We start from the raw sequence: 25,260 nt of genomic DNA on the forward strand, positions 1-25,260 counted from the left end.
TACAACACCCAAGCATTTTACTTTTTGATGGTTTGCCAATCTGATCCGAAAACCTGACACCCCAGCCACTGTGAGACCCATCTTCTCAACACATGAGTGTGTTATGACGCATATTTGGGCTCCGCCATCCACATAACCTTGTCCCAAATTTTTCCTTTTATGCCACACATCTACTTTTGGACAAATGTCTGGTAGCTCATCCATTGCCAACACCTTCACTGAACCTCTCTCTGGCTCTTTCTCCATTGGGTTAACCATCCTCTTCCACTGTCGCTTTAGCTTAGGCACCATCTCTATAAGCTGCCCAAAAGTGACATCTGCCTTCCTGCTCGTCAGATCCTCCTTCAAGTCATAGCTTAATTGCCCATCCCCTAGTGGAAAATCTGAAACATGAAACTTTCGACGAGCTCTCCTTTTCCTCTTGGCCTTGACATCCTCGCCTTCATGGCTCTTTCCTTTCTTCTTACTAGGACCTGGGGCACTTCTTCCTTCCTTTTCCTCTGTGGTCCTCTTCCCAATAGGCATCACTAATGTATCCTCTAGATTTGATGCCTTCTCCAAGGTGACTACACTTAGCACTTTTGTCTTTCCCTTTTCCTCCTGGGTCAGTCCACTGGTTCCTTCGTCTCCCTTAATTTCGATGCCATAATCATTTGACCTAGTTAGCACCTGTCTTGGCAATGGATACATGTCTCTCCCCATCCTTGGTGGCTTATCACATTGCGGGCTGATGTGACCCAAATCTCCACAATTGTAACATGTGGGCGTCTGCCTCCAAAACCTACCATTGCTTTGTCCAACACCATTCCTAGGCCTTTCTTCACCTCCTTGCTGATTTGCAAACCTCCCTCGACCTCGATTATTTCCCACTTGACCTAGCATGTTTAGGCTGAGATTCTTCATCAAATCTACCATTTGCCTCATGTCTTGCCTTAGCCCATCATCTTGCACTGCTGTAGTGACCATTGCTGGCATAACCTGAGTAGTAACTACTGGTTCATGATGAACCCCTGACATGCGCCCTTGTAAAGACTCTATAGGCTGAAATTCAGACCTCATTGGCAAAGACTCCACCCCTAACTGGCTCATTTTCCTCAGCTTCCACTCTTTGTTCCTTGCTACCTCTAGTGCATCCTCATATGTCCTAGGCTTCTTTAGCTCCACTCTCCAACGTATATTCTCCCAAAGACCAGCCAAGAACCTGTCCTTCTTCATCATGTCAGGCGGGGGTACCTGTGGTGCTAAAGCCTTGCACATTCGCTCCCATGCCAATGAAAACTTACGTATGTACGCATCTACTGGCTCACCTTCCTTTTGCACCAAAGCCTGTACTTCTTGCCACACCTTGTCAGGATCTTCTATCTTCACAAACTCCACTTCCAACCCATGTCGTAGATTGTCCCAACTCAACCTTACAGGTGGATCAGCCACACACAACTCCTCTTCAAATGCTTTAGACCAAACTCGTGCATCACTCTTCAAACAAATTTGGAGAAGGCGTAACATTTGCGTAGGGTCATGAATCTGGTTGCTAATGCAGGCAACCTCCATCTTTTCCAAAAATTCTTCCACATCTTCATCACTTCTTCCATGAAACTCGGGATAAGAGAAAGCCATGGCTACCCAAGTTACAATGCTTTGAGAACCCCTTCGAACACACGTGCCAGAACCCAAGACTTTTGACTACCCAATCCCCAGAAACTTCAATGGAGCTCAACTTTAGATAAGGACAAACACATGCACATCAAATGAGTTTTCATAGTTAATCATCGGAATGACAACAGGCAAAGGACATTCCAGGATCTCTCTCAATCTTCTTGGCCCAAACATAAAGACTATGCGCTGCTGGAAAAAGATCTTCCTGGACACATGAACATTAATCTGAATTCTTTGAGTTAAATGAAAAGGAGTGAACTGAGGGCCATTTTGATCATCCATTAAAGCCAACCATGAAGCTCCCAAGAAGGCACACCTGACTCAACCTGTGATTTTGCCAAAATTTCAGCAGCATAACAACATAAATGGCTCAAAATACCAAAAAACTAGCCATCATAACTTGGGAAAATTTCGACAGAGTTTCCCCAGAAGTAGAGCAGCAGGAACCCAAAATATAGACTGTATCTGTATGCATAAACTGCCAACAATAGAACCCGAGCATCAAATAGGACTCACTAGTACATAGCCTATGGCGAGGTCACAAAAAGGGTGCTCTAGCTACCTGTATCACCGAAAGGATCTCTACATTTGAGAATCCCCCAGCTCAATAAAAACCTCACGCTATCGACCCTCACACAAAGGCTAATGCAAATCGCATATAGTCAAGTCTCAGAAATGACTATCTTCCAGACCAAGTCTCAGAAATGGCTGGGACTGCCAAATACAACCAAGTATGGCTCCACAAATGCGTACAATGGCAGTTTCCACAAGTAACGTACAATCCAGCAGACAATGCGCTCAAATAGGCGCCAAGTGATGCATTCCTACAACAACTGCAAGTGACATCATTGCTAGTATATCAATGTACTCCAGCTACCTGTACCTGTGTGAATCACCTGTACCTGTCCCTGTAACATGTACCTGTAACCTGTTATCTGCAACCTGCAACCTCTAATCTCGAATCTTGAAGCTTGAAGCTCGAAGCAGAAGGTACTCGAAGAAGATCCTCAGTGGGGGCACCAAAAGAATGTGAGCGGGATGAAAACACACACAGTGCCTCTATAACGACTCGACACACACTCTTGGAAGGATACACACACACACTATGGGGCACCACTCGGCTTACACAACACACCTGGCCGAGACAGGGAACACACCTCTGGAGTGAGAGGAGAGAAACTATCCACTTGCCCACTCCACACAAACACACACACACACACACCCCCAAAAAACTCAGCTCAAAAGAGGAGAATTTCTGATGTTTAGATACAAATGAGCTTGGGCCAACACCAATGGGGCAAACAGCTCACACAATATGGGTAAAAGATACCAGATACAATCACAAACTAGAGCAGAAACTTCGCTCATAGGAGAAACTTACACAGAAAAACAGCAGGAAAAGAGTGAGGAATTTGGCAAAATGGACAGCGCCATCACGTCCGGAACGGCCCAAAACCCCAGTCTACAATGTCAAAGTGCTCAAATCCGATCTCGGATGAGCAGTTTACGGCCAAAACAGGCTCCAAAAACCCAAAAAATACACCTGCGGCTGTTCCTCCTCTCTTCTCCACGTTTTTTCTGGTCTTTTCTCAGTTTTCTCAGTTCCCACACTTAGATTTATTAGTTGGGCACCCTTGGCCTTTTAGATGACCTCAAACGGACCCCGAACATGCCAAAAACTGACCTCGCAGTGCATAGTTGTCACCTTTTTGCATCATTCGCACACCTGGCACTCAGCTTTTTTCCAATAATGCATCTCGCCACCACGTGAAGTGGCCCCAAAAAAAAGGTCCTCATGATGACCTTTCTGCATAATTCTCACAAGCAAACACCCACGTTGTGTTCGTATTCATCCACGTGCAAATATTGACCCCGTTCGCCCTCCTGACGCCACTAGATGCCATCTGACGTACCTGCTGACCTCACGTCGTCGGCCCGCGGATAGCTTCCTTGAGAAGTTTTACGCGCTACCAACCCCTCCTTATTGTAGAAAAAACACACTAATACTGATAATAGAGAAAATCGCTGCACTATGTACATGCTGTCCTACCTGTACACATGTGGGCCCCACGTAACCACCTGGCTCTGGAAAATGGGCAATCCTTTATTTGATGCACCATGCATGTATATGTACATATGCGCAATTGCTCCAAAAAACTCCTGACAACGGGCAAGAATCCTACGGGACACCAAAAGTACTATGCTAAACTAGCAAAAAGGTACTATGGTCCCTTCCAGATTCTTAGGCCAATCAATGAGATGGCCTATCAACTCAAGTTGCCCAATCATTGGCTCATACACAATGCTTTCCATGTGAGCCTATTAAAGCCTTACAAAGGAGAGCCACCTCAAGAACCAACTATTGAAGACCCACCGGAGATCGAGGACCAAGAGGAGGTGGTGCAGCGCGAGTCCATTCTCCGACATGAAGACAAGGTATTAAGAGGCGGTAAGACTATCCAACGATATCTTATTAAGTTTAAGAATTATCCTTTTGAAGATGCTAGATGGATGCAAGGCATACAATTAAAGGATAACCTAAACCTTGTCAATGCTTACAATGCTTCCCAAGAGTAAGCAAATGTACAAAATGTTAAAAATGAACAAATTTTTTGTCTTATAAGACTCTCTTTTTCTTTATTGTGCACAAAAATGAAGTAGTATGCATGCTTAGATCAAGTTTGCGGAGACGACATCTCCCGAACACCAAGTAGAGCTTGTCACTCTACTATGGAAGATTGATAGGACTAATGTGCAAACATGCTTGCGGCAGCCTCAGGCTCTCAAGCGCCAAATGGACTAGTCATCCATTGTGGAATCATATGTCATAGGGTAACATAGGGATCCTCTACCCGCTAAGAAAAGGACTCATGAATATGATTTATCTTCTCTACACCATAGTCGAGGATGACTATGATTTCAAGAGAGAGGTAATGTCATAATAATCAATATCTAATTCTCCTAAATGATTTTCTCATGTTAAACTGATCATTTAATATGGGGAACTGCCAGGGGAGAAAAAGCTAGAATATTGGTTAAGCTAGCAGACCGGCCACAGTAGGGATCCAAAGGAGGGAAAATAGGAATCCAAAGGGGGGGCCATCTGCAAAAGAGCCATGTGCAACAATGGGCTAAAAAGACCCTAAGGTTCAGCCCATTAAGACTTCCAAAATGCTAAGGTTCCAAAATTCAAAGGTTGTGTCCAAAGGTCAACCATAGGGGAATTGGATGCTTTGTGAGTGTACAAAAAAGTCTATGCAATCCCTACTTAGGAGGGGGCGAGCCTTGCATGTAGGGGATGAGAGAGAAATGCACACACACACACACACACAATCTCCCTTTACACAAAGGGAATGAGGGACACATGTCAGCTCCCTAGCCCAGATGCCCACAAGGTGTACCCAATTTCTATTGGATGGCCTTGGAGGTGGACCAATGAGAATTAGGCTAGAGTAAATCTAGTTTAATTAATTTAAAAACACTTAATAAAAGAACCAATGAGAATTAAGTCCTCTAGAAGACTATTGGACAGTCTCCCAAGGGGTCCAATGAGCATTCAGCAGCCCAATGGCTTGCCTGATTCCTATTGGCCAGGAGGCAAAGGGGTCCAATGAGAGTTTAGTTGAATTATTAAATTACCTAAAGCTCTCACAAAAGGGGAAAGGGGGACACATGTCAAAAGGCTATCACTTATGATGCTTAATTGTCATTGGCTAGCCATAGGGAGGTCCAATGAGGGGAGAGCAAGAGCAAATAGCAAGAGGGCTCTCCCAAGAGAGAGAGGGGGCTGATTTTTGCAAGGCATTATCACACACACACTCTCACACAGTCTATGTGAGAAGCAAGAAAAAGACTATCTCTTCCCAAGCTTTAATGGAGAGCTCATCACCTACTCCAAGCTTGTGAGATAGAATCCTACATCAACACACTCTTGGCATGTGGATGCAAATCCAACCAAGAGCCAAGGTTCAATGCATGCTCATCTCCTCTACCATGCTAATTACTAAGCTAAGCTATGCTAATATGAGTGATTATGTGAGGAGATGTACATCTTTCTCGTAAGATACGCCTTCTTTCTCTCAATCTACTCTCATACCCTGCTAGCTCTCACCATCTTTGAAGGTGTGTGAGGTCTTGGGTCTGAGACCGGGGATAATTGATGTTGTGTTTGCTAAGTGTTTTGCTTAGTGCATGAAGCTTTCATCTTCATTGCACTAGCTAGTCTTGAAGGAACACAAAGAATTGTATTATACAATGTCTCTCTTGATGGGAGAAACCATAATACAAAGCCTTTTGGAGGGGGGACCCGCTCCATGCAAATCCGGTCCTCAACTGTTGTCAATAGCTTAATTTCTCTCTCTTTTGAAGTATTGTTCATGCTATCTAACTAGGTGTTATGCTTTTTGTTGCTCTCTCCACCCAAGCACTCTTGTAATTCTCATTAGGAATCTATTCTAATGAAATGCCCACTATGTTCATGCTAATTTCCGTTACACACAAGTTTTTAGGCCATTAAATGTTACAGTGGCTATCATCAAATACAAATTGTACCAGAAGAGATTCACAAAATTGTCTTTAGGACAACCTTTGGCTTGTATGAATACATTGTCATGACTTTTGGGTTGACAAATGCTCCAACCACATTCAATCGAATGATGGAAAGAATTTTTCATGTACATAGGGCTTACACTGGAGTCTTCTCTGATGATATCATAGTCTAAGTCCTTAGAAGAACACAAACAGCATCTCAAAATAGTGTTTCAAGCATTGCAAGAGAATAAATTATTCATTAATCGCAAAAAGAGTGAGTCCTTCTTAGAAGAGATTCAATATTTATGTCATATTATCTCAAAGGATGATATCCGTATGGATCCACAAAAGCTTGAGGTGATAAAGAATGGCCTAAACCAAGGAATCTATATGAGCTATGAAGTTGGTGCGCATACTATATTGTTAAGAAATAGGACGTTGCTAAATAGATATTTGAGTAGCTTACTTAATGGAGAGAGACAAATTTCACACATGAGAGATTATAGAGTAGACACACACACACACACACACAGAGCACACACGATATATGTGGTTCACCCAATGTGGGCTACATCCACGAGAAAGTAGCCACTCAATGGATTTAGTACTTCAAACAAGAAGTAGGTTACAAAGGGATTATACCCTTAATAGATCTCTCGCCTTGCTTCTCTCTCACCACCTCACACCCACCTTGTTGCATCAACTTCACACTCCAAAATATGTGTAGAAAAGGCCTCCTTTTATACACCAAAAGGGTTGCCCTCTCTCATGAGAGGCAGCCGTGTGTAGCCGCCCTTGTGTATACAAGTCCGAGTTGAATTCTCCCATGCGCCCATGTGTGGCCGCCCTTGAGAAGACAAGTCCGTTTTGAATTCGGCCACCGGCCATTGACTTTTGGCCACGGCCAACCGACCGGCCCTTTTTCGACCACGTTTCAGTCACCGTTTGACCATAATATTCTAGTGAAAAGGAATATTCCGATGAAAATTTTGGTTTTCAACGAGTGTTTTTTTTTCATGCACGATGGCTTCTCCTCATAATGGAGGCCTTACAAATGTGAATTTTTAACCAAAAAAAAATTACAAGGGGTCAATCAGGCTCCATACTTAACATATAGAAGATTCATTGCAAAATTCTCAACCATAGCAAGACCATTACACGATCTGACCAAGAAGAACATCAAGTATGTATGGACTGAAAAGGAGAGAAAAGCCTTCACTAAGCTTAAAGAGAGACTCATGTCTCAACATGTCTTAGTACTAGTAGACCTCTCAAAGCCATTTGAGGTCCATTGTGATGCAAGTGGTGATTGCCTTGGAGCAGTACTACTTCAAGAAGGGCATGCCATAGCATATGAGAGTCTTGACATCTATGAACAAGAGCTTCTAGTTTTCTACATGCCTTGGATACATGGGGGCATTACTTACTTGGGATGCCCTTCATCATTCAAACGGATCACCAAAGTCTCAAGCACTTCATGACACAAACCAAGCTTTCCGACCAACAAATGAGGTGGGCAAATTTCCTTTCACGATTTCATTTTCACATTGCTCACATTCCTGGAGAGTACAATCAAGTAGCCAATGCACTCTCACATAGACCTCAATGCAATGTTGTGTCAATAGTGTCTCACAATGATCTAGCCTCTATTGTAGATAGATATGCTAGTGAACCAGATTTTTGAGATGTTATGTCAGCCATAGCACTAGGGAGGATGCAAGAACCATACGTGGTTCAAGATGGCTATCTTTTCTACGGTGCTTGGCTATGTATTACTAAAAGTTTAAGAGATAAGGTCATGTATAAATCGAATGTTCCACCATATGCGAGACATAGAGGGATTCAAGCAACAATGAATACATTTGAAACATATTTCTTTTTTCCTACATGAGAAAGGATATACAAGAATATGTAACTCAATGCATTACTTGCCAAAAGATCAAATATGAGTGTGGAAAGCAACCTGGTTTGCTTCACTCACGCCCAATCCCTGGTTCTCCACGGGAGAGTATTGCTATGGATTTTATCTTTGGCTTACCGAAGTCTATATATAGGAATATAGGGATACGGATAATGGTAGAGAGGTTTAGAAAGAAATCTCATTTTATACCTGTCAAAAAGACTATTAAATCTCCACATATGGCACAACTATTCATCTCTCAAATATTTAAGTATCATGGTTTGCCAGCAAGTATTGTTTCTAATAGAAATCCTAGAATGACCAGTAATTTTTTGAAGGAACTCTTTGAGAATCTTGGAACAAAGCTCAATTTCTCGTTAGCCTATCATCCTCAAATGAATAAGCAAAGTGAAATTGTGAACTCCGGTGTGATTGATCTACTCAAATCCTATGTAACAAAAGTGTGACCAACACAACCAATGGGAGAAGTATCTACCTTTAGTAGAATATGCATACAACAATAATGCGCATTCTTCTACATGTAAAGCACCTTTTGGAGTAACCGAAGGAAGGTCAAAAGTTCACCCCATTTTTCAAATGCATGAGAAGATCTTTGCTTTTGCTGATGAGTATAGTCGTGACTTATGCGATGTGTTTGCTAAGATCAAAGAAGCTATCTCTATCGCACACAAAAAAGCACAAGGCTACTGCTGACAAGAATAGAAGAACTCTTCAGTTCAAACAGAATGATTGGATTGTCTTAAAGTTTCCCAAAGCTCGCTTAAGGCACTACAAGCAAAAGTTGGCATGGAGAACTCACAGGTCATCAAAAGTACTATGCAAAATTAGCACATAGGTATTATGGACCATCCAAATTCTACGGTTGATCAATGAAACGGCTTATCAACTTAAGCTACTCTCTCATTGTCCAATTCATAACGCATTCCAGGTAAGTCTACTAAAGGGCTACAAGGGTGATCCACCACAAGAGCCAGTAAGCAGAAGATCCTCTAGAATTCCAAGAGGCTGAAGAGATATTGCAACCCAAGCATATCATCCGCACCATGAGACAATGTGCTACACAATGGTAAAGTACCACATAAGTATCTCATTAAATTCAAAAACTATCATTTTGAAGATGTTAGATAAATACAAGAGACACAATTGAAGGATAATATGTCACTTGTAGCTACCTACAATGAATTGCATGCAAAGCCCTAATGTTTTTACATCGATGTAATCAATGAAAATGCAATGAAAAAAACGTGATTCTCATTTTTGAACTTTATTTTCTCAAGTTCTTCCTTAATATTTAAATGTATTATGTATGCATACCAAATGTTGCACACTTGTGGCAATGTTTCTCCCGAGTACCGAGTAGACTTGAAATCTACTACAGAAAGGTATTAGTGCTAACAAGGTAGACATTCTTTAATTAAAAGTTATTCCTAATTCAAAGATTCCTTCAATAACAACAAAAATGATGCGTTAATTTATAGCACATAGCAACACGCAATGACGAAGCACACCGATTTGCAATAGTGTTAGCTAGGAAGGACATTAAGTGAGAGAGAGAGAGAGAGAGAGAGAGAGAGAGAGATAGAGAGAGAGGAAAGATACTTTAAAGAGAATAAAACGCGAAAGGGAAAATAAAAGAGAAGAGAAACACCTCTTTATATGGACATAGAAGGTCTTTTGACTTTCTACTTTCATATGTCTTTTGACTTTCCACCTCAAAAGGTATTCCTAATGGCTTCAAAAAAATTAAAAGGTGCTCCTAATTCAAAGATTCCACTCAAAAACAAAAACAAAAAAACATGCGTTAAATACCACGTAACGACAGGCAATGACGAAGCACATAGATTGCAACAATATTACCTAAGAAAGATGAATACAACATTGAGAGAGAGAGAGAGAGAGAGAGAGAGAGAGAGAGAGAGAGAGAGAGAGGAAAATGCTAAAGACAACTTAGAAGAAAATGCTAAAGGAAGAATGAAAGAGCATAGAAACACCTATTTGTATAGACACAAAAGGTCTTTTAACTTTCCATCTTCATTTGTCTTTTTACTTTCCACCTTCATTCTTCTTTTGACTTTCCACGTTCATGTGTCTTTTCATTTCCTAAACTCACCCTTCAATTATGCACTTAATGTGTTTTGAAAGAATTTTTATTTTTCTGAGATTGGGGAGACCTAATGCGACAGATTTTCTCCCAAGTACCTAGTAGATTGGTCATCTAATTTGGAACAATGTCAAATGTGCTAAAAGTGGATCCTGAGAAAAAAGCCAATGGACCAAACATACCTCTTGCATATAGAAGCATAGTCGAGGATGACTATGATTTCAAGGGTGAGGTAATGTCAAAAAATTTCATTTTTGGTTACTTAAATGAATTTTCTCTCATTAGAAATGGTCATTCTAGTGAGAGAAAATAAAAGAGTCAACTATGTACAATGGGCAGAGAAATGTGTTTGTGAACTAGAGAGTTCTAAAATTTGAATACATTCTTCATAAATGCCAATGGAATTCGATAAGGATTCGATCGGTATCTTAAGGGGCGACGACGTGATATTAACGAGTTCAAAAGAGTCCAAAACAGATCTCAAAAGCCTCCGTGAGAAGGATAACCAAAAGATGGAAATGGGATTCAAGGTGTTATTATCCACACTTGCCAACCTAAAGCTATGTGGAGATAAGGGATGTGGTCCACAAGCCTCCCATGCAAAACAGAAGATGAGAGTAACAGCTCTAAACATAGAAAACTATTTTTTCAGGACTTAGGGTGAGTATTTTTTAAATAAATCAAAAAACAAATGGTTTCCATAAAAAGGGCCAATCTTGCTTATTGGAAACGGCGAGATGAACAACTTTGCAATTTAAGGTTTTTTCATTTGAGGATCGCAAGAGAGTTTTCTTTGTTTTTCTACAGGGTTGCGCTGGAGAAACCAAGGAAACGTATGTCTTCACGTCTAATGAAGCTTCATGCAATTCTCAGCCAAAAAAAGCTCTCTATGCTCTCATCATCTTCTCTCTCTCTCTCTCTCTCTCTCTCTCTCTCTCTCTCTCTCTCCCCCACACACACACACACACACACATCTCTATAGCTATGGCTACTCAACTTTATACACAATTAAGTATGCAAGTTACTACTTCTTAAAGCTTACATATCTTCTTTCCAACCTGATTCTTGCTTAATCCCCGCAGATCCTATCACCTGCGAGGTGTTTAGGGCTTTGGGATTGAGGTCAACGAGTTGTTTTAAGTGGAAAGTGTAATCACAACAAACTCTATCAAATTTTGGAGCTTTCATCTCTTAAATTTACACAGTTAATAGTGTGATTAGTCAGTTGTGTTGACCAAAAAGAAGAAGAAATTATTAATAGAAATTCTTTTCGGGGGGGGGGGGGTCGGCTCCAAAAAGTCCAGCACTCAACTGGTGTCAAATTCTTCTCTCTCTTTCTTGTAGTTTTGATACATGTGTGTGATGTGCGACTAAATCGCATGCTCTATGATTGATTACTCTAGTTACTCTATAATTTCCGCTACACCTTAATGCTTTTCTCTGACACCTTTTTTTTCCAGTAAAAAAACATTATAAAATGGATTGTACAATCAAAACTTATGATTTATAAAAAAGAAATAGGCTTTTATGAAAGAAAACCATATCAAATAATTGATGGAATGTGTTTGAATGAATTATAATTTTGCTCTATGCAAGTCCATAATATTTAAATTTTCATGTTAAAACATGTGCATTCAGTGAAATGATGTTTGACTCGAAGTTGAAATATCATTTTGTAATCTCAAAGATTGCCCGAAGCTGAAATAATCATTTTGTTATTGGAAGGAAAATTGATTAGAAGAGCGATGACGGAAGAGTGTTAGTGTCAGCTGGGATATAAAATGGCGTAACTCCACGAAAGTGTTTACATGGAAGGTACTTTAGGGAGCCATCTCAACTGGAAACAAGATTTTTGCTAGAGGGACTGGCACTAACACTAGCTCTAATTGCAGAACAGCTCCCAAGGATCCCCTACATCTCTTCAAACATTGCCTTGCCATGCAGAGTCTAGATGCAAAATTGAAAATGGGTGCAAAAGACCTAGAAGATTATGTCCTATAGAAATGACCTGATCCTAGAAGGTAGTAGATCACAAAACCAAGCCACTTTAGTTTGCACCCAGATCACCAGATATTGTTATCTCAAACAGATATGGAGAGCCAAGAACCTTTGTGTGGGAAGGGGGAAAGGGGAACGCACCCAACACACACGAAAATGCCTCTCTATAGCCCAAGGCTTTCACAACACCCCTATGCACCAGTCAACACTCTCACACAAACACACTTCTTCCAATGAAAAAGTCAAAATTACACATAAACGGATGCACACACTCATCCAAAAAACACAATCCGCTTCACATACATACACACACACACTAATTTTCCGTTCTCCCTGCACACAATCGCACCTCTCTCTCTCTCTCTCTCTCTCTCTCTCTCTCTCTCTCTCTCTCTCTCTTTTTGTAGACGACACCACCTCTCGGGGGGGGCACACCTGCCTACACACACCTGGAACAACACACACAAAAGCAGAAAACAAGAGGGAAGGGGGCTGACACGGCGAAAACCAATGCACTACAAAGGCAGCAATACGATTCCTCAATCACATCCATCAAAGCCGACACATGACATACACACACATTGACAAGACCTCGTTGGCTTCGCACAAGAAAACCTTAGCCAAAAGCCCCAATGGCAAAAAGCCCTTCACAATTCTCTCTCCCTCCTCTTAAAGGAGATGATTATCCCCGAAAAAGAAAAAAATTAGTCCTACTCTGCTTGTGCAGCTGCCTCTGTGAGCTCATTTTAGTAATTTTTAATACATCCACACATGTGGCTAGCCATTTTTAGTATACACTGCATGGTGGGAACACATCGCTTAGTCTTCTCTCTCTCTCTCTCTCTCTCTCTCTCTCTCTCTCTCTCTCTCTCTCTCTCTCTCTCAAAAAACGCAGCCGTTTTTTGACCTAGTAGACAACAGTCCACTCTTTTGATCATAACTTCTTCATCCGAACTCCGATTTGGGTGATCTATAGCCTCAATCGAAGAGCACAAAGTCCTCTACGCATTGATGTAAAGACAGAAATTTTCAGAGTTATGGAAGGCATTTCTGTAGCAGCATTTCCGAAGTGAACACGTTCAACAAAATTGATTCTCATCTCCTATTTTACATACAATGTCTTCCGGCACTCGCAAGGGTTCTTCTTCTTCAACAAGGTCCACAACCATTGTGGAAAATGATCCAAAATCTCCTAAGTGTGGAGATAGCAACACAACCACCCAACCAACGACATTGGAAACCATGATCATGGCGTACTTGGTATCATTGCAAGAAACTGTAAACAAACAAGGCGAAGACTTACGAGCACTTGCAATGGAGAATGGCACACTAAGGGTACTTGTGGTTGAGAATGAGAATCTCAAGAGGACACTTGAGATGCAAACAACACGTTTGATGCAACTTGAAGAGGAAGTCAAGGAATGTAAACGCTCTCTTGTGGACTTGAATGCTTTGAAGGAGCGGATGAGCAAAGTAAAGCATGACCATGTATTGAAAGAGGAGAAATTTGACACTATGAGCCGGGATGTATGCGACATGAAAAATGTATACACAAACAAGTCTTGAGCTGATGTATGTGGTAGCAATGTGGTTTCTAATTCCTCACTCATGCAAGCTATGGTTCAAACAAAGAATGTTGAGAATGTGGATGTGGAGGAGTTGAAGGAACGGGAGCGACGTTCCAAGAACATTGTTATTCGTGGAATTCCCGAAGAGAAGTTAGAGACACCTCCTTCTCTTGCCATTGTTATTGAAGATTTCTTCAAAACCCACTTTGGCATGTCCGGAGTTATGGTCTATGGAGCACATAGAGTGGGGAAGCAAGGAGCTCCTCGCTCGGGAGAACGGCCAATTGTATGCACCATGCCGGATGAGACCAAGCGAAAGATTATCCTTGATAATAGTTGGATCTATTTGAGGGATACAAAGTGTTTTGTATGTGAAGATCGCACTATTAAGCAACAAAATATGCGTCGCAAGGCATATGAGGAAAAGAATAATAAAAACAAGGAGATCTCTCATGAAGAAAATGTGACCAAGGAGGAGGAAAGTCTCTCAAGCAAATAGGGATGCGTGACCTATGAGACCGAGTTACAATTGAAAATATGCTTTTGGAATTGTAATGGATACCCATGGAATGCGGGGGTTGGCATTGATGAACTAACAAGCAAAGCCGATGTTGTACTTCTTGTTGAAACTTGGGAGCATGATACACAAAGGATTAACGGCTTGGAGGATTACAATGTACATTCATTGATGTGGTCAAAGAATCTCAAGCAATGAAGAGGACAAGGAGGGTTAGCATGTATGGTTAAGAAAGGATTGGAAGATTTTGTATCAATTGTGAAAGATGACAAGTACAAACGTTATGTATGGCTGAAAATTATGACACCAAAAAGAGCACCCATTTTTGTAGCCGGTTGTTACATTCCTCATCATGATTCTCCCTTTTATGCTTGCATGGATAGAGATCAACCATTTTCTGATTTGGAAGAGAACATTGCTTATTTCAAAGGTGAAGGTGATGTTATTGTATTTGGGGATATGAATGCTCGCACAAAAACATTGCAACATGATACTCAACAATTTGATATGCCATACATTTCAAGGGAGTTGGAGGAAGTTCACTTGTATGATCGTACTTCAATGGATGAGAAAGAGCCGGATCACTATGGAAAGTTACTTTTACACATGTGTAATAGCACAGGTATGCTCATTGCCAATGGTGTATCTTTGTGGAGTGGAACCAATGGATTTACATGTAGGAGACATAATGGGGATAGTCTGATTGACTATATGCTACTCTCTGAAGCCATCATGTATCGCATAAAGAGTTTTATTTTTGGTCAATGGACCTCAGAATCCGACCATCGCACCTTATGTATTGACCTTTCATGTGGAGAAGCAACTAAGCATGATAATCTCAGCCAAAGGAAAGAGAAGTTATCACTATGTATGGATTTCAAACGGACACCAATGTACATTGAAATGGTTGAGCAAAAATTATGGATGACAAAGCTTCAATGTGATGCACCATTGGAAACTAAATGGGAAGCTTTCAGAAAAGCTATTTGTTCTTGTGCGGAAGAATGCTTTGCCATAAAGCATCTCCATGGTATCAACAAAGATAGATCACGCAAAAGGTGGTTTGATAAAGAATGTCAAGATCCTCGAAAGTCCTTGATAAAGCTTGATGCAACTATGGACAAAGACAACTATCAAAGTCATTTGCATACATACAAGGCATTGATTCAAAAGAAGAGAAGAAGATGGGAAGTAAATCAACAAGAATTTCAAGTCCAAGAAAAGGCACATGCATGTGGAAGATTTTGGAGAAACTTGAGAGGCAAGCGGGTTGAGAATTTTGGTAACTTGAATCTAGTGGATATATACACACATTGTAGGCAATTATATGAGCAAGCAAATACTGAAAAAATGTCATTTTATGGTTCACTCCCATGTATGCCGTCTTTTTCTACTATTGAGGATGTATGCGGTGGGCTTGAAAAGTTGGCCACTCGCAAAGCGAGAGATCTTCAAGGTATCAAGCCGGAGATGATCAAATGGACGGGAGATTTTACCCATGAGTGGATATGTGATATGTTCAACCTTGCACTTCAACATGGTATGCCTTATGATTAGAGTACGAATTGGGTTAAGCCTTTGCATAAAGGAGGGGATGTAAAGAATGTAAGCAACTACCGGACTATAATGATTGGGTCTCTTATGGCAAAGTTGTTTGGGTGCATAATGGAGATGAAATTGAGTAATTGGGCTGAAGAGAATGACAAGCGTGCAAAGGGACAAGCGGGTTTTCGTCGATGCCATAGCACCATTGATCATCTTGTCACTCTTCGTGTTCTCATGGAGGAAAGTCGGTTGAAAGGCAAGCGATTGTATTGTTGTTTTGTGGACTTTAAGAAAGCCTTTGATATGATTCCACGTAACAATTTATGGAGAAGGATGGAAGAACTCCAAGTGCCAAGTGAGTTTATGCTTGCGGTTTCTCGAATCTATGAGAAGGTGATTTGTCAATTGCGCATGGGAAGGATACAACAACGAGACACTTGAAGTTGTTGAGAGCTTTAAGTACCTTGGCCTTGAGGTTCCATCCAATCACAAGTGGCATGAGTGTGCTATGCGTCGTTTGGAAGCGGGAAAGAGAGCATATTATGCATTTGAGAACATGTGTAATGCGGGAAACATCAAGTGTTGGGTTCTCAAGAAGTATCTTTTTGATGCATTGGTGACACCGGTTCTTCTTTATGGAGTTGAAGTGTGGGGCGGGAGCATCTCAAAGTCTACTTGGAAAGAGTTTGAGAATGTCCAAAAGCGTTTTCTTACAAACTTTCTCCAAGTTAAGACACAAACACCATATATGCTCCTACTTCTTGAGTCGGGATCTCTTCCAATTGAGGTTATGGGCATGGAAAGGGTTGTGGAGTACATGATAAAGATGCGTCAAAACCCCTCACATCGACTTCCTACAATTGCATGGGAAGCAAGCAAAAAAGTTCAAAAGACGCATAAAAGCAAGATCTTGAGCACGGGATGGATGCAAGACATAAAGAAGTGGTTTGGGAGATGGGATGCATTACACTTGCTACATGATGCTTCAATTGACTCTCAAGTGAATGAAGCTTTTCTACAACGCCAATGTATTACGGCTTGGGAGAAATCCGGTGGGTCACGCTTCATACATTACACCACCTATATTTCCCCCAACTACAAAACCATATTCTTCGCTGAGAGAGGAAACCGTACTCACACTTACATGCTTGAGTCTATTCCCTTGTCAGCGATACGCACTATCGAAGCAATTCGGCTTAGCTCCCATTTCCTTCGATGCGAGATAGAGCGTTGGGGCAATGGAGAAGAGTCAAATCGATTGTGCACATTATGCTCACTGCAAGTTCGAGAGTCTGAGTACCACACACTACTAGAGTGCTCAGCTTTTGATCACATCCGAACTTGCTTCTCTCACATTTTCAGCCATAACTTAGACCTACACACTTTCCTCTCCCAGCCAAAGTGTGGGCTCTCCATTGCGACTCTCATCACTACAATTTTGGAGCATCGAGAGTCACTCATCAGCCATACACATACTACATCACATGTAACTTTGGTCCCATAGGTCATATTTGACCTCCGAGGACGATAATAAAATCTATCTATCTATCTATCTATCTATCTATCTATCTCTCTCTATCTCTCTCTCTCTCTCTCTCTCTCTCTCTCTCAGTTCATTACATGTCAAGCACCCCTTGTTGCTATTCTCGGTCACCTTGAGGCCCAAGGCACATGTGTACACCCCTACTTGGAGCCCCAACAGCGCTATCGGTGTCCCCTCTTTTGCCTTCAAAAATGATTTGGGATGTGAGAACCCCCTTAAAGAGTGCCACGTCAACAACTGTCAATCGCCACCCGATTGTCGTCATGCACCACCACACCTCCAATATCAACCATCTCAGCACCCGTCAGGGCCAAGCTTACCACAAAATGCCTCCAACCTTCGCCGCATGCAGTACGCAAGCACAACTACCATGGCCATGAGCTCAAGAGAGCTCTCTCTCACTCACTTGTTGCCCAAAGAGTGGTGCACATACTCTTCATCCACTTCCAGGCTCTTGGTATCTACAACTTGGCCACACTCTGCTACCTTTTCATGCATAACCTCTATGAGAACATGCTCTTTTACCTCTTCATTGTGCTCTTGAGACTCGACATCTGCTAGTTTCTCTGCACACAGGTCCTCCTCCATGGAATGCGTATCCTTGTTGATAAACTTTTCATCCATCATCAGCATGGGTACACCACAAACAAGAAACTTTCAAGGAGCATAATTGACCATTGGCCTTACCTCAACAGGTTTTGCACTTCAAACAATTGGCACCACCTTTTAATGAACCATAGGACACACTATCGCCGCTACAAGCATATAATCAACGGGCCTTAGTAAGCACAACTCCAACCTACGCTTCACCTTTCTGCTCTTTACTTTGGCCGAATAGACCATGTCTTCATAGGTATCCACACAGAACTCCACCTTTTCCCTAATCTTTATATGCAAGCAATCAAGAAACTTCGACAACTTGAAGTACTGGTTGCCACTAAACCCATAGCAACCTCTAACTGCATCCAACAAGCTTCAAATTGCTCAACAAAAATTGAAAAGTCTTTACTTACATCTTGACGCAGCACCCTTAGCTTTGCATCTGCTTACACTAGAGAAACCACCTTTCAAAATTAACCAAGAAATTGATTCCGCAACTCCTACCAAGAGCTTCGATTGCCACTCTTCAGACCATCAAGCCAAACCTTCGCACGTCCGCGCATCATAGCTCAAAATCTGCTACACAGTCTTCAGGGTCTTTAACACCTGTGAAAATGGGGCCAATGCTTGGCTCCACCATCTCTGCCAACTTCAAATCGAATCACTGCACACTTCATCACGCCATCCGCCAATCATCTGTCCGTTCAATGGGGGAACCAGAAGTTTGAAAGGGGGAAAGGGGAACACACCCAGCACACAAAAAAAATGCCTCTCTATAGCCCAAGGCTTCCACAGCACACCTATCCACTACTAAATACTCACACACACACACACACACACACACTTCTCCCAATGGAACACTCACAATAACACATAAGCCTACGCACACACTCATCCAAAAAACACAATCCGCTGCACATCCATACACACACTAATTTCCTATTCTCCTTGCACACAATCACCTCCCTCCCTCTCTCTCTCTCTCTCTCTCTCTCTCTCTCTCTCTTTTCACGACACCACCTCGGGTGGGCACACCTATCTACACACACCCGGAACAACGCACACAAAAGCAAAAAAGAAGCGGGAAGGTGGCCTACACGGCAAAAACTAGTGCACTACAAATTGGTGAGCCCTCGTTGGCTTCGCACAAGAAAACCTTCGCCAAAAGCCCCACTGGAAAAAAGCCCTTTACAATTCTCTCTCCCTCCTTAATCCCCAAAAAAGAAAAAAAATTGTCCGACTCTGCTCGTGCAGCTCCCTCTGTGAGCTCATTTTAGTAATTTTTTATACATCCACACATGTGGCTAGCCATTTTTAGTATGCACTGCATGGTGGGAACACATCGGTTAGTCTTCTCCCTCTCACACACAGTTCATTGCATGTGAAGCACCCCTTGTTGCTATTCTCAGTTACCTTGAGGCCCAAGACATGTGTGTACACCCCCTTCCTTGGAGCCCCAACGGCGCCGTTGGTGCTCCCCCTTTTGCCTTCAGAAATGATTTGGGACGTGGGAACCCCCTTAGAGAGTGCCACATCAGCAATTGTCAATCGCCAACCAACCGCCGCCGTGTGCCACCACACCTCCAACATCAACCATCTTAGTGTCAATCATGGCCACCCTTACCACAAAACGCCGCCAATTGTCGCTCTATGCAGCGCGCAAGCAGAGCTACCATGGCCATGAGCTCAAGAGCTCTCTCTCTCTCTCTCTCTCTCTCTCTCTCTCTCTCTCTCTCTCTCTCACACACACACACACACACACACACTTGTTGCCCAATGAGTGGTAGTCTTTTAGTCTATACACATTGCGCTCAGGCCCCGTGGATCCCCATGTGTGTTTTTTCTCTTAGGCCACATGGCAACGCTCCATCGACTGCAACCCCAAGGGTTCCAAAACACCCCCAAAAACTTTGCCCCAATGCAATTTTTAGGTAATGCTTTAGAGGCCTCCCATCTCTTGCTCCCACGCTTGATGACTGAGCCGTGGAATCCTCCTCAAAGCTTGCATACACCGGACTTCAACTCCACCTGGTAGTTATGCATTTTGATGTCATATGGCCTCGAACAATGAGCACCAAAATGGCACAAAAACATCAAATTCCCCACGATCATTGCCAACCACTTGGACTTCAATCGACCATAACTCCGTGCTCCCGACTCAGATTGAGGAGTCGTCACTTCCGGCTAGTTCCACATGCTATACACTACCTCTCTCAAGCCTAGCGAGCTCCAAAATTAACTTTGATGGCACGCTGACCAAGGTGACCAAACTGGCACATAATTGCCCCCCTTTGAAACTTTAATTACTCATATCTTGGTCGTTTGCGCTCCGATTAATGATTCGGAAGGATCGCCATGCTCCACAACATGAGCACTTCCACATCTATCCAATCACATCAACTCTGACCACTTGTCATCACCTGCCCTATCCATCCAAAATCAACAAACCACTCCAATTTTAAATAGCCATAACTTTTACTACATTTGAGGAACCGTCTTGGCCGACTCGTAGACCACACTGAGGGCCCATTTCTACACTTTGCACACATCAACCATCCACCTCTGATAGACACCATAGTAGAGCATTTTACCCTGAAAACCACATCAAGCATACATTTCAACTACCACTTGTTTGCCCAAGATCTTTGTACCTATCATAGCACTCCACTTGCACGTCCCTACTTGTGTCCTCTACCATGGTCGACACACTTTTGGTTTCACCAACATCTTTGAAGAAAAATATGTTGTGGCTCAATTCGATAATATTGTGAGCTCGCTCATATATGTTGTAGGGCAACCGCTAATGCCAAAGAATGGAAACATGCACTTAGTTGCATCTGTAACTCAATTCATTAATAATGTGAGCACGCACATATATGTTGTAAGGCAACTGCTAATGCCAAAGAATGGAAACATGCACTTAGTTACATCGACTTCTCGAGTGGTCTATATCCTAGTGTGTGTTTGTACAAACCCCCTTTTGGAAACAATGCCCTCTCAAGGCATATGTAGTGCTTGAGGTTGATTGTATATTCTTTTATGAGTCAATATAACATCTCCACTCACAATTGAGTATGCCAAAGAAAAGAATATCATTGGCAAAGGTGGCTACTAATAATATACCTAGATGAATCCAAGATAAGCCCAGATCCACCCTTAAAAGGAAAGTGCAAGGTACAGACCCATGGTAGTCACCCACAAGACAATATAACCATCAGCTTCATCATGCATAGTAATGACTAAATACCACGACATCCCCACTAACATCGTCAGTGCCCAATAGTGGGTGTAGAACTAGGTACTAACATATGCTCCCAAACACAACAAACACCACACACACACGAGCATACATCAACACAAAGTTCAACGTACTGAGTTTCTATCAAGACTCCAAAGATCAAGGGCAGACTCAGCCATAATGAAGCCTAGCACTAAAAGAAGCATTAAATGGGAAAAATCAGCACAAAAATGAGGTAGTTGATAGGGCATACGCACCACAGAAGATAGAAAGAATTAGCACTACTAATAAGGCATCTCAAAATTCTTGAGCTTGTTCATGCACACCTTCCCTGACCCTTGGAGGTAAATTAAGTGGGCCATTCAAAGTATTATTGATATCCAAGGTAACGGTGTGTTTTCTTGGTAAGAGTACGGGCTCCCTGTAAAAGCCCCATGAACTAATAATGCACTTTTTAGTGCTCATGGCACATGTAGTGCAAGAACGTGTGATACTTTTTGGAGAGCATTGCTATAAAGAAAGAAACAAAACCCAGAAAGACAAAACAATGGTAGTTTGAATCATAAAAATGAAAGGGACCCATATGAGGCCTTAAATGAAGGGGCCCATTAGCAAACTGAAAAGCCAAAGAAGATTCAATGCTTCCCATGCAAAAGTCATAGGCCTAACTCCCTTCCTCACTAGGGCTTTTATCATAGAAGCCAAAAATGATATATCTAGATGATTGTAGGATTATCCTAGATCTAGCTTTACAGGAAGTGCAAGGAATAGACGCAAACTGAGTTTTTGTCATGATTCCAGAGATGCAGAGCAGACTTCACAGAATACTTTTAGGGTCGAGCTTCTACTGTTCATGTACAAAAAAGTGTGCTGCCTCCTTAAACGGACAACAAACTTAACAAACCCCTACATAACTAGCAAAACAAATACTGCTCTGCTAATACACTGCTTGTACATGAAAGGTGCCAGCTTTTGGAGATCGCTAATCTCAAGCTTTTCAGTGTTTTAAAGTGATGGCGCACAATACATTCCTTGCTCCACTGCCCGCTATTCTTCAACGCCGGTCTCGAATTCTAAGAGTGTTCCAGCTTACTCTTAATAAAAGGATGACAAAGACAACAAAATTGAGCAAGAGAATGCCTTCAGTATAAAACATGGTAAGGCTCAAAATCTAAGCTCTATAAAGTCCCAATCCTATTGCAATGATGACAAAGACAGTAAATTGAGCATGAAAATACCTTCAACAAGCAACTTAAGGATCAAATTGATTGGTGACAAACAAGCAATAAAGCCAGTAGTGGCCAGATTGGATAGCTGTGGCCAGGCTCCTCATACACTCAATCTATTTCCCCATTTTCACCCTCATGTGTGGACCCAGTAGGTTGCTCATTGTGGCCCATGTCTCTGGAAGGGAGTCAAGGCCCATCTCTTGCCTTCTTCACACACAAATTTAGCGTCGACTCATCCATAAACCACGTGGCCACACAACAATCGGTCTTACGGCCAACCAACTCTATTGACTAAAGTCTACAGACGGAAAAGTAGCAGTTCAATCAGGTACAATTTGGGACCCACAGAGACTAATCCCCAATGATTTATGATTGCCCTTAGAGCTCTTGCAACTTTAACAATCTTTTCAGCATGACCTCAACCCCAACATAAGGAAGAAAAACTCACTTCATATGCTAAAAGACAACTCCCCTCTCAAATGATTCGCAAAACAACTGACTCCGCCAAAAACCAAGCCACTAGACCTGGCATGTGTACTAATGAATATATATCATAGCAATAGCCCCAAGGGGAAAAGGAGCCCCAAAGAACCCATGTGGGAAATAAATGTGTTGCACGGATATGCGGTTCACAACCTTAACAAACCTCCTTTGTCACCCCTGCGTTCAGTACCAAAGCCAAACCAGTCTTTCATGCGGCTGTCACCCACGTAACAAAACAACAATCGGCTTCATCACATATCTCTTAAGATGACTAAAAGTTCAGTCTCCCTCATCCTACATATCCTGGCATATGGCGATAGCAGCTCAATAGGCAAACAAAAACAATGTACTCAATCACATGATGCATGGTTGCTTCCAAAAAGTATTTACTCTATTAGAATAACAAAAGCAAGGAAAGAGCGATACCCAAGTTGCACAAAAATGTGATCATCTGAGAGCTCTTAAAAATGACCAGCTCACTTAAGCCGCCTCATCTTTGCTCTGTACAATATCCAAAGTTAAACACCTTCCTGCATGTGCTCCACACGAGAATGATTAAAACTAGCAGACGCAAACAATCTGGACTCCCTCAAACATAACAAAGACCGCATGGCTGAGTCCACAGTTTTTCCATATGCAAATTCGGACAGGTACGGAATGGTTAAAAAAAGTACGGATCAGACCCCACAAGCATTCCGGATTTCATATGGCACACCAGAAACAATCTACATACGACATAAACAATAAAGAGGAGCACAAACCATAGAATGCAGTGAAACACCATAAACTTCAGAATCTAGCTCAGTCCAAGATCAATCATCAAAGTACATAATACCAATGACCGTTGTGACTAGGTCTCATAGTAGATAGTGGTTTTTCGAATCAATAGAGAAGTCCGAAAAACCCAGTCATACTTCAATCGGACTCAGGCGCGTCAAACAGTGGACAGGTCCGGAGAAAAACTATGGCGGAGTCAATGTAAGGACAAAAAACGTTCACAAGAATGGAAGCAAGTCAGCTACACGACTTACACAATTGCTAAAACTGGCTTTCAAGCTAAATGTAAATGTACACAATGAATGAATTGCACTCTATTTACAACCTCAACAGAATAGGAAGTACCGTAACTGGGTGCCACCTTCCCTACACTTCAACAGATTACACTTCGTTTACAACCTTTCACAAGAAGAGCAACTGGCGAAACCTCTTACACACATGTAATCTCTTTGAAAAGAATGATCGTATACATCCGAAAACCTCTGTCCCTACACTGTCTTTATTTGGGAGATCAAATCGTATATCATGGCTTGACTCGCCTACACTCCCACAACCCCAGACTTCTTCCCCAAGATAGGAGCATGCTCTTGACGATCAGAGAATGAGTCATCAGGTGTACGGAAGGCTCCATGTATGAGAATAGCAGCAAGCCCCACCAGGATAGAGACAAGGAGAGATGTACCTGCATGAGGGGTGAATGCGAGTGCGACAATGGTGACCACGGTCAAGAAGGCCAACATGACGTTCTCTCCAATGGATCTGTTTCTGATTGTGAAGGGCCCAGTTCGGGAGAAGTAGAGATAGATCCAAGCAGCAGTGAGGATGGCGAGGACGACAAGAGAGATGGGGTGCCAAAGGAGGCTGAGCACGATAAGCACAAGTATCACAATTGCATAGTTTCTGCGGAAATAGGACAGGTTCTTTCTGATGCGGGAGAAGGCATCTCTTACTGAGGTGGGCTTGGCGAAAGCGGAACGATCTAGTACTTCGGCCCATGGTCGCCCAGTTCCGCTGTAGTCGCTGCTGCTGCTGCCATCGCCACCTCCATTGCCCCCGAATGTATTGTACCCACCTCCACCCCAAGCCCTGCTGCTCTCGCCTTCGGCCATCTCTCTCTCTCTCTGGGCGAAAGTAATTGCTCCCGCGCGCACGTCTTTCTTCTCCTTTCCTAAGCTGGCTTCTGAGAAAACAAGATATGGGCCCCGAAGGTCTTTATCGCGACCTCAGAGACCCATGTGAGGTGAAATTTGAAAATAGAAACAGATTGCCATTCACCGTTATCTGACGATGTAGCTGAAAAGATTTGATCCCCGGTCGATCAGCATTCCTCCCATTAAACAAGGGACACTTGAATCTGGATCGTATTCCCTAGGCCCAGCAAAGCCCACTCCACTAGTTTGTTTTCTTTTAAGCATGGTGTTTGTGCAGCGTCCCTGGGGTTGGCGAACTTCGCATTCAAACAACCCGACCAAAGTGCAATGAGTTAACACTGCACTCGATCTTTTTGGGATAAGAGCACTCCCCAATAGGACTGGCCGTTTGCATAAAGGACGC

General features: G+C 42.4%; 1 pseudogene; it reads right to left on the reverse strand.

Annotated features, from left to right (window-relative positions):
- Window positions 1-24,124: 24,124 nt before the first annotated feature.
- Window positions 24,125-24,988, reverse strand: LOC147441322 (PRA1 family protein B5 pseudogene; annotated as a pseudogene).
- Window positions 24,989-25,260: the final 272 nt, after the last annotated feature.

The sequence above is a fragment of the Adiantum capillus-veneris genome, chromosome 15 (assembly GCF_014529385.1).
Source record: "Adiantum capillus-veneris isolate H3 chromosome 15, ASM1452938v2, whole genome shotgun sequence".
NCBI lineage: Eukaryota > Viridiplantae > Streptophyta > Polypodiopsida > Polypodiales > Pteridaceae > Adiantum > Adiantum capillus-veneris.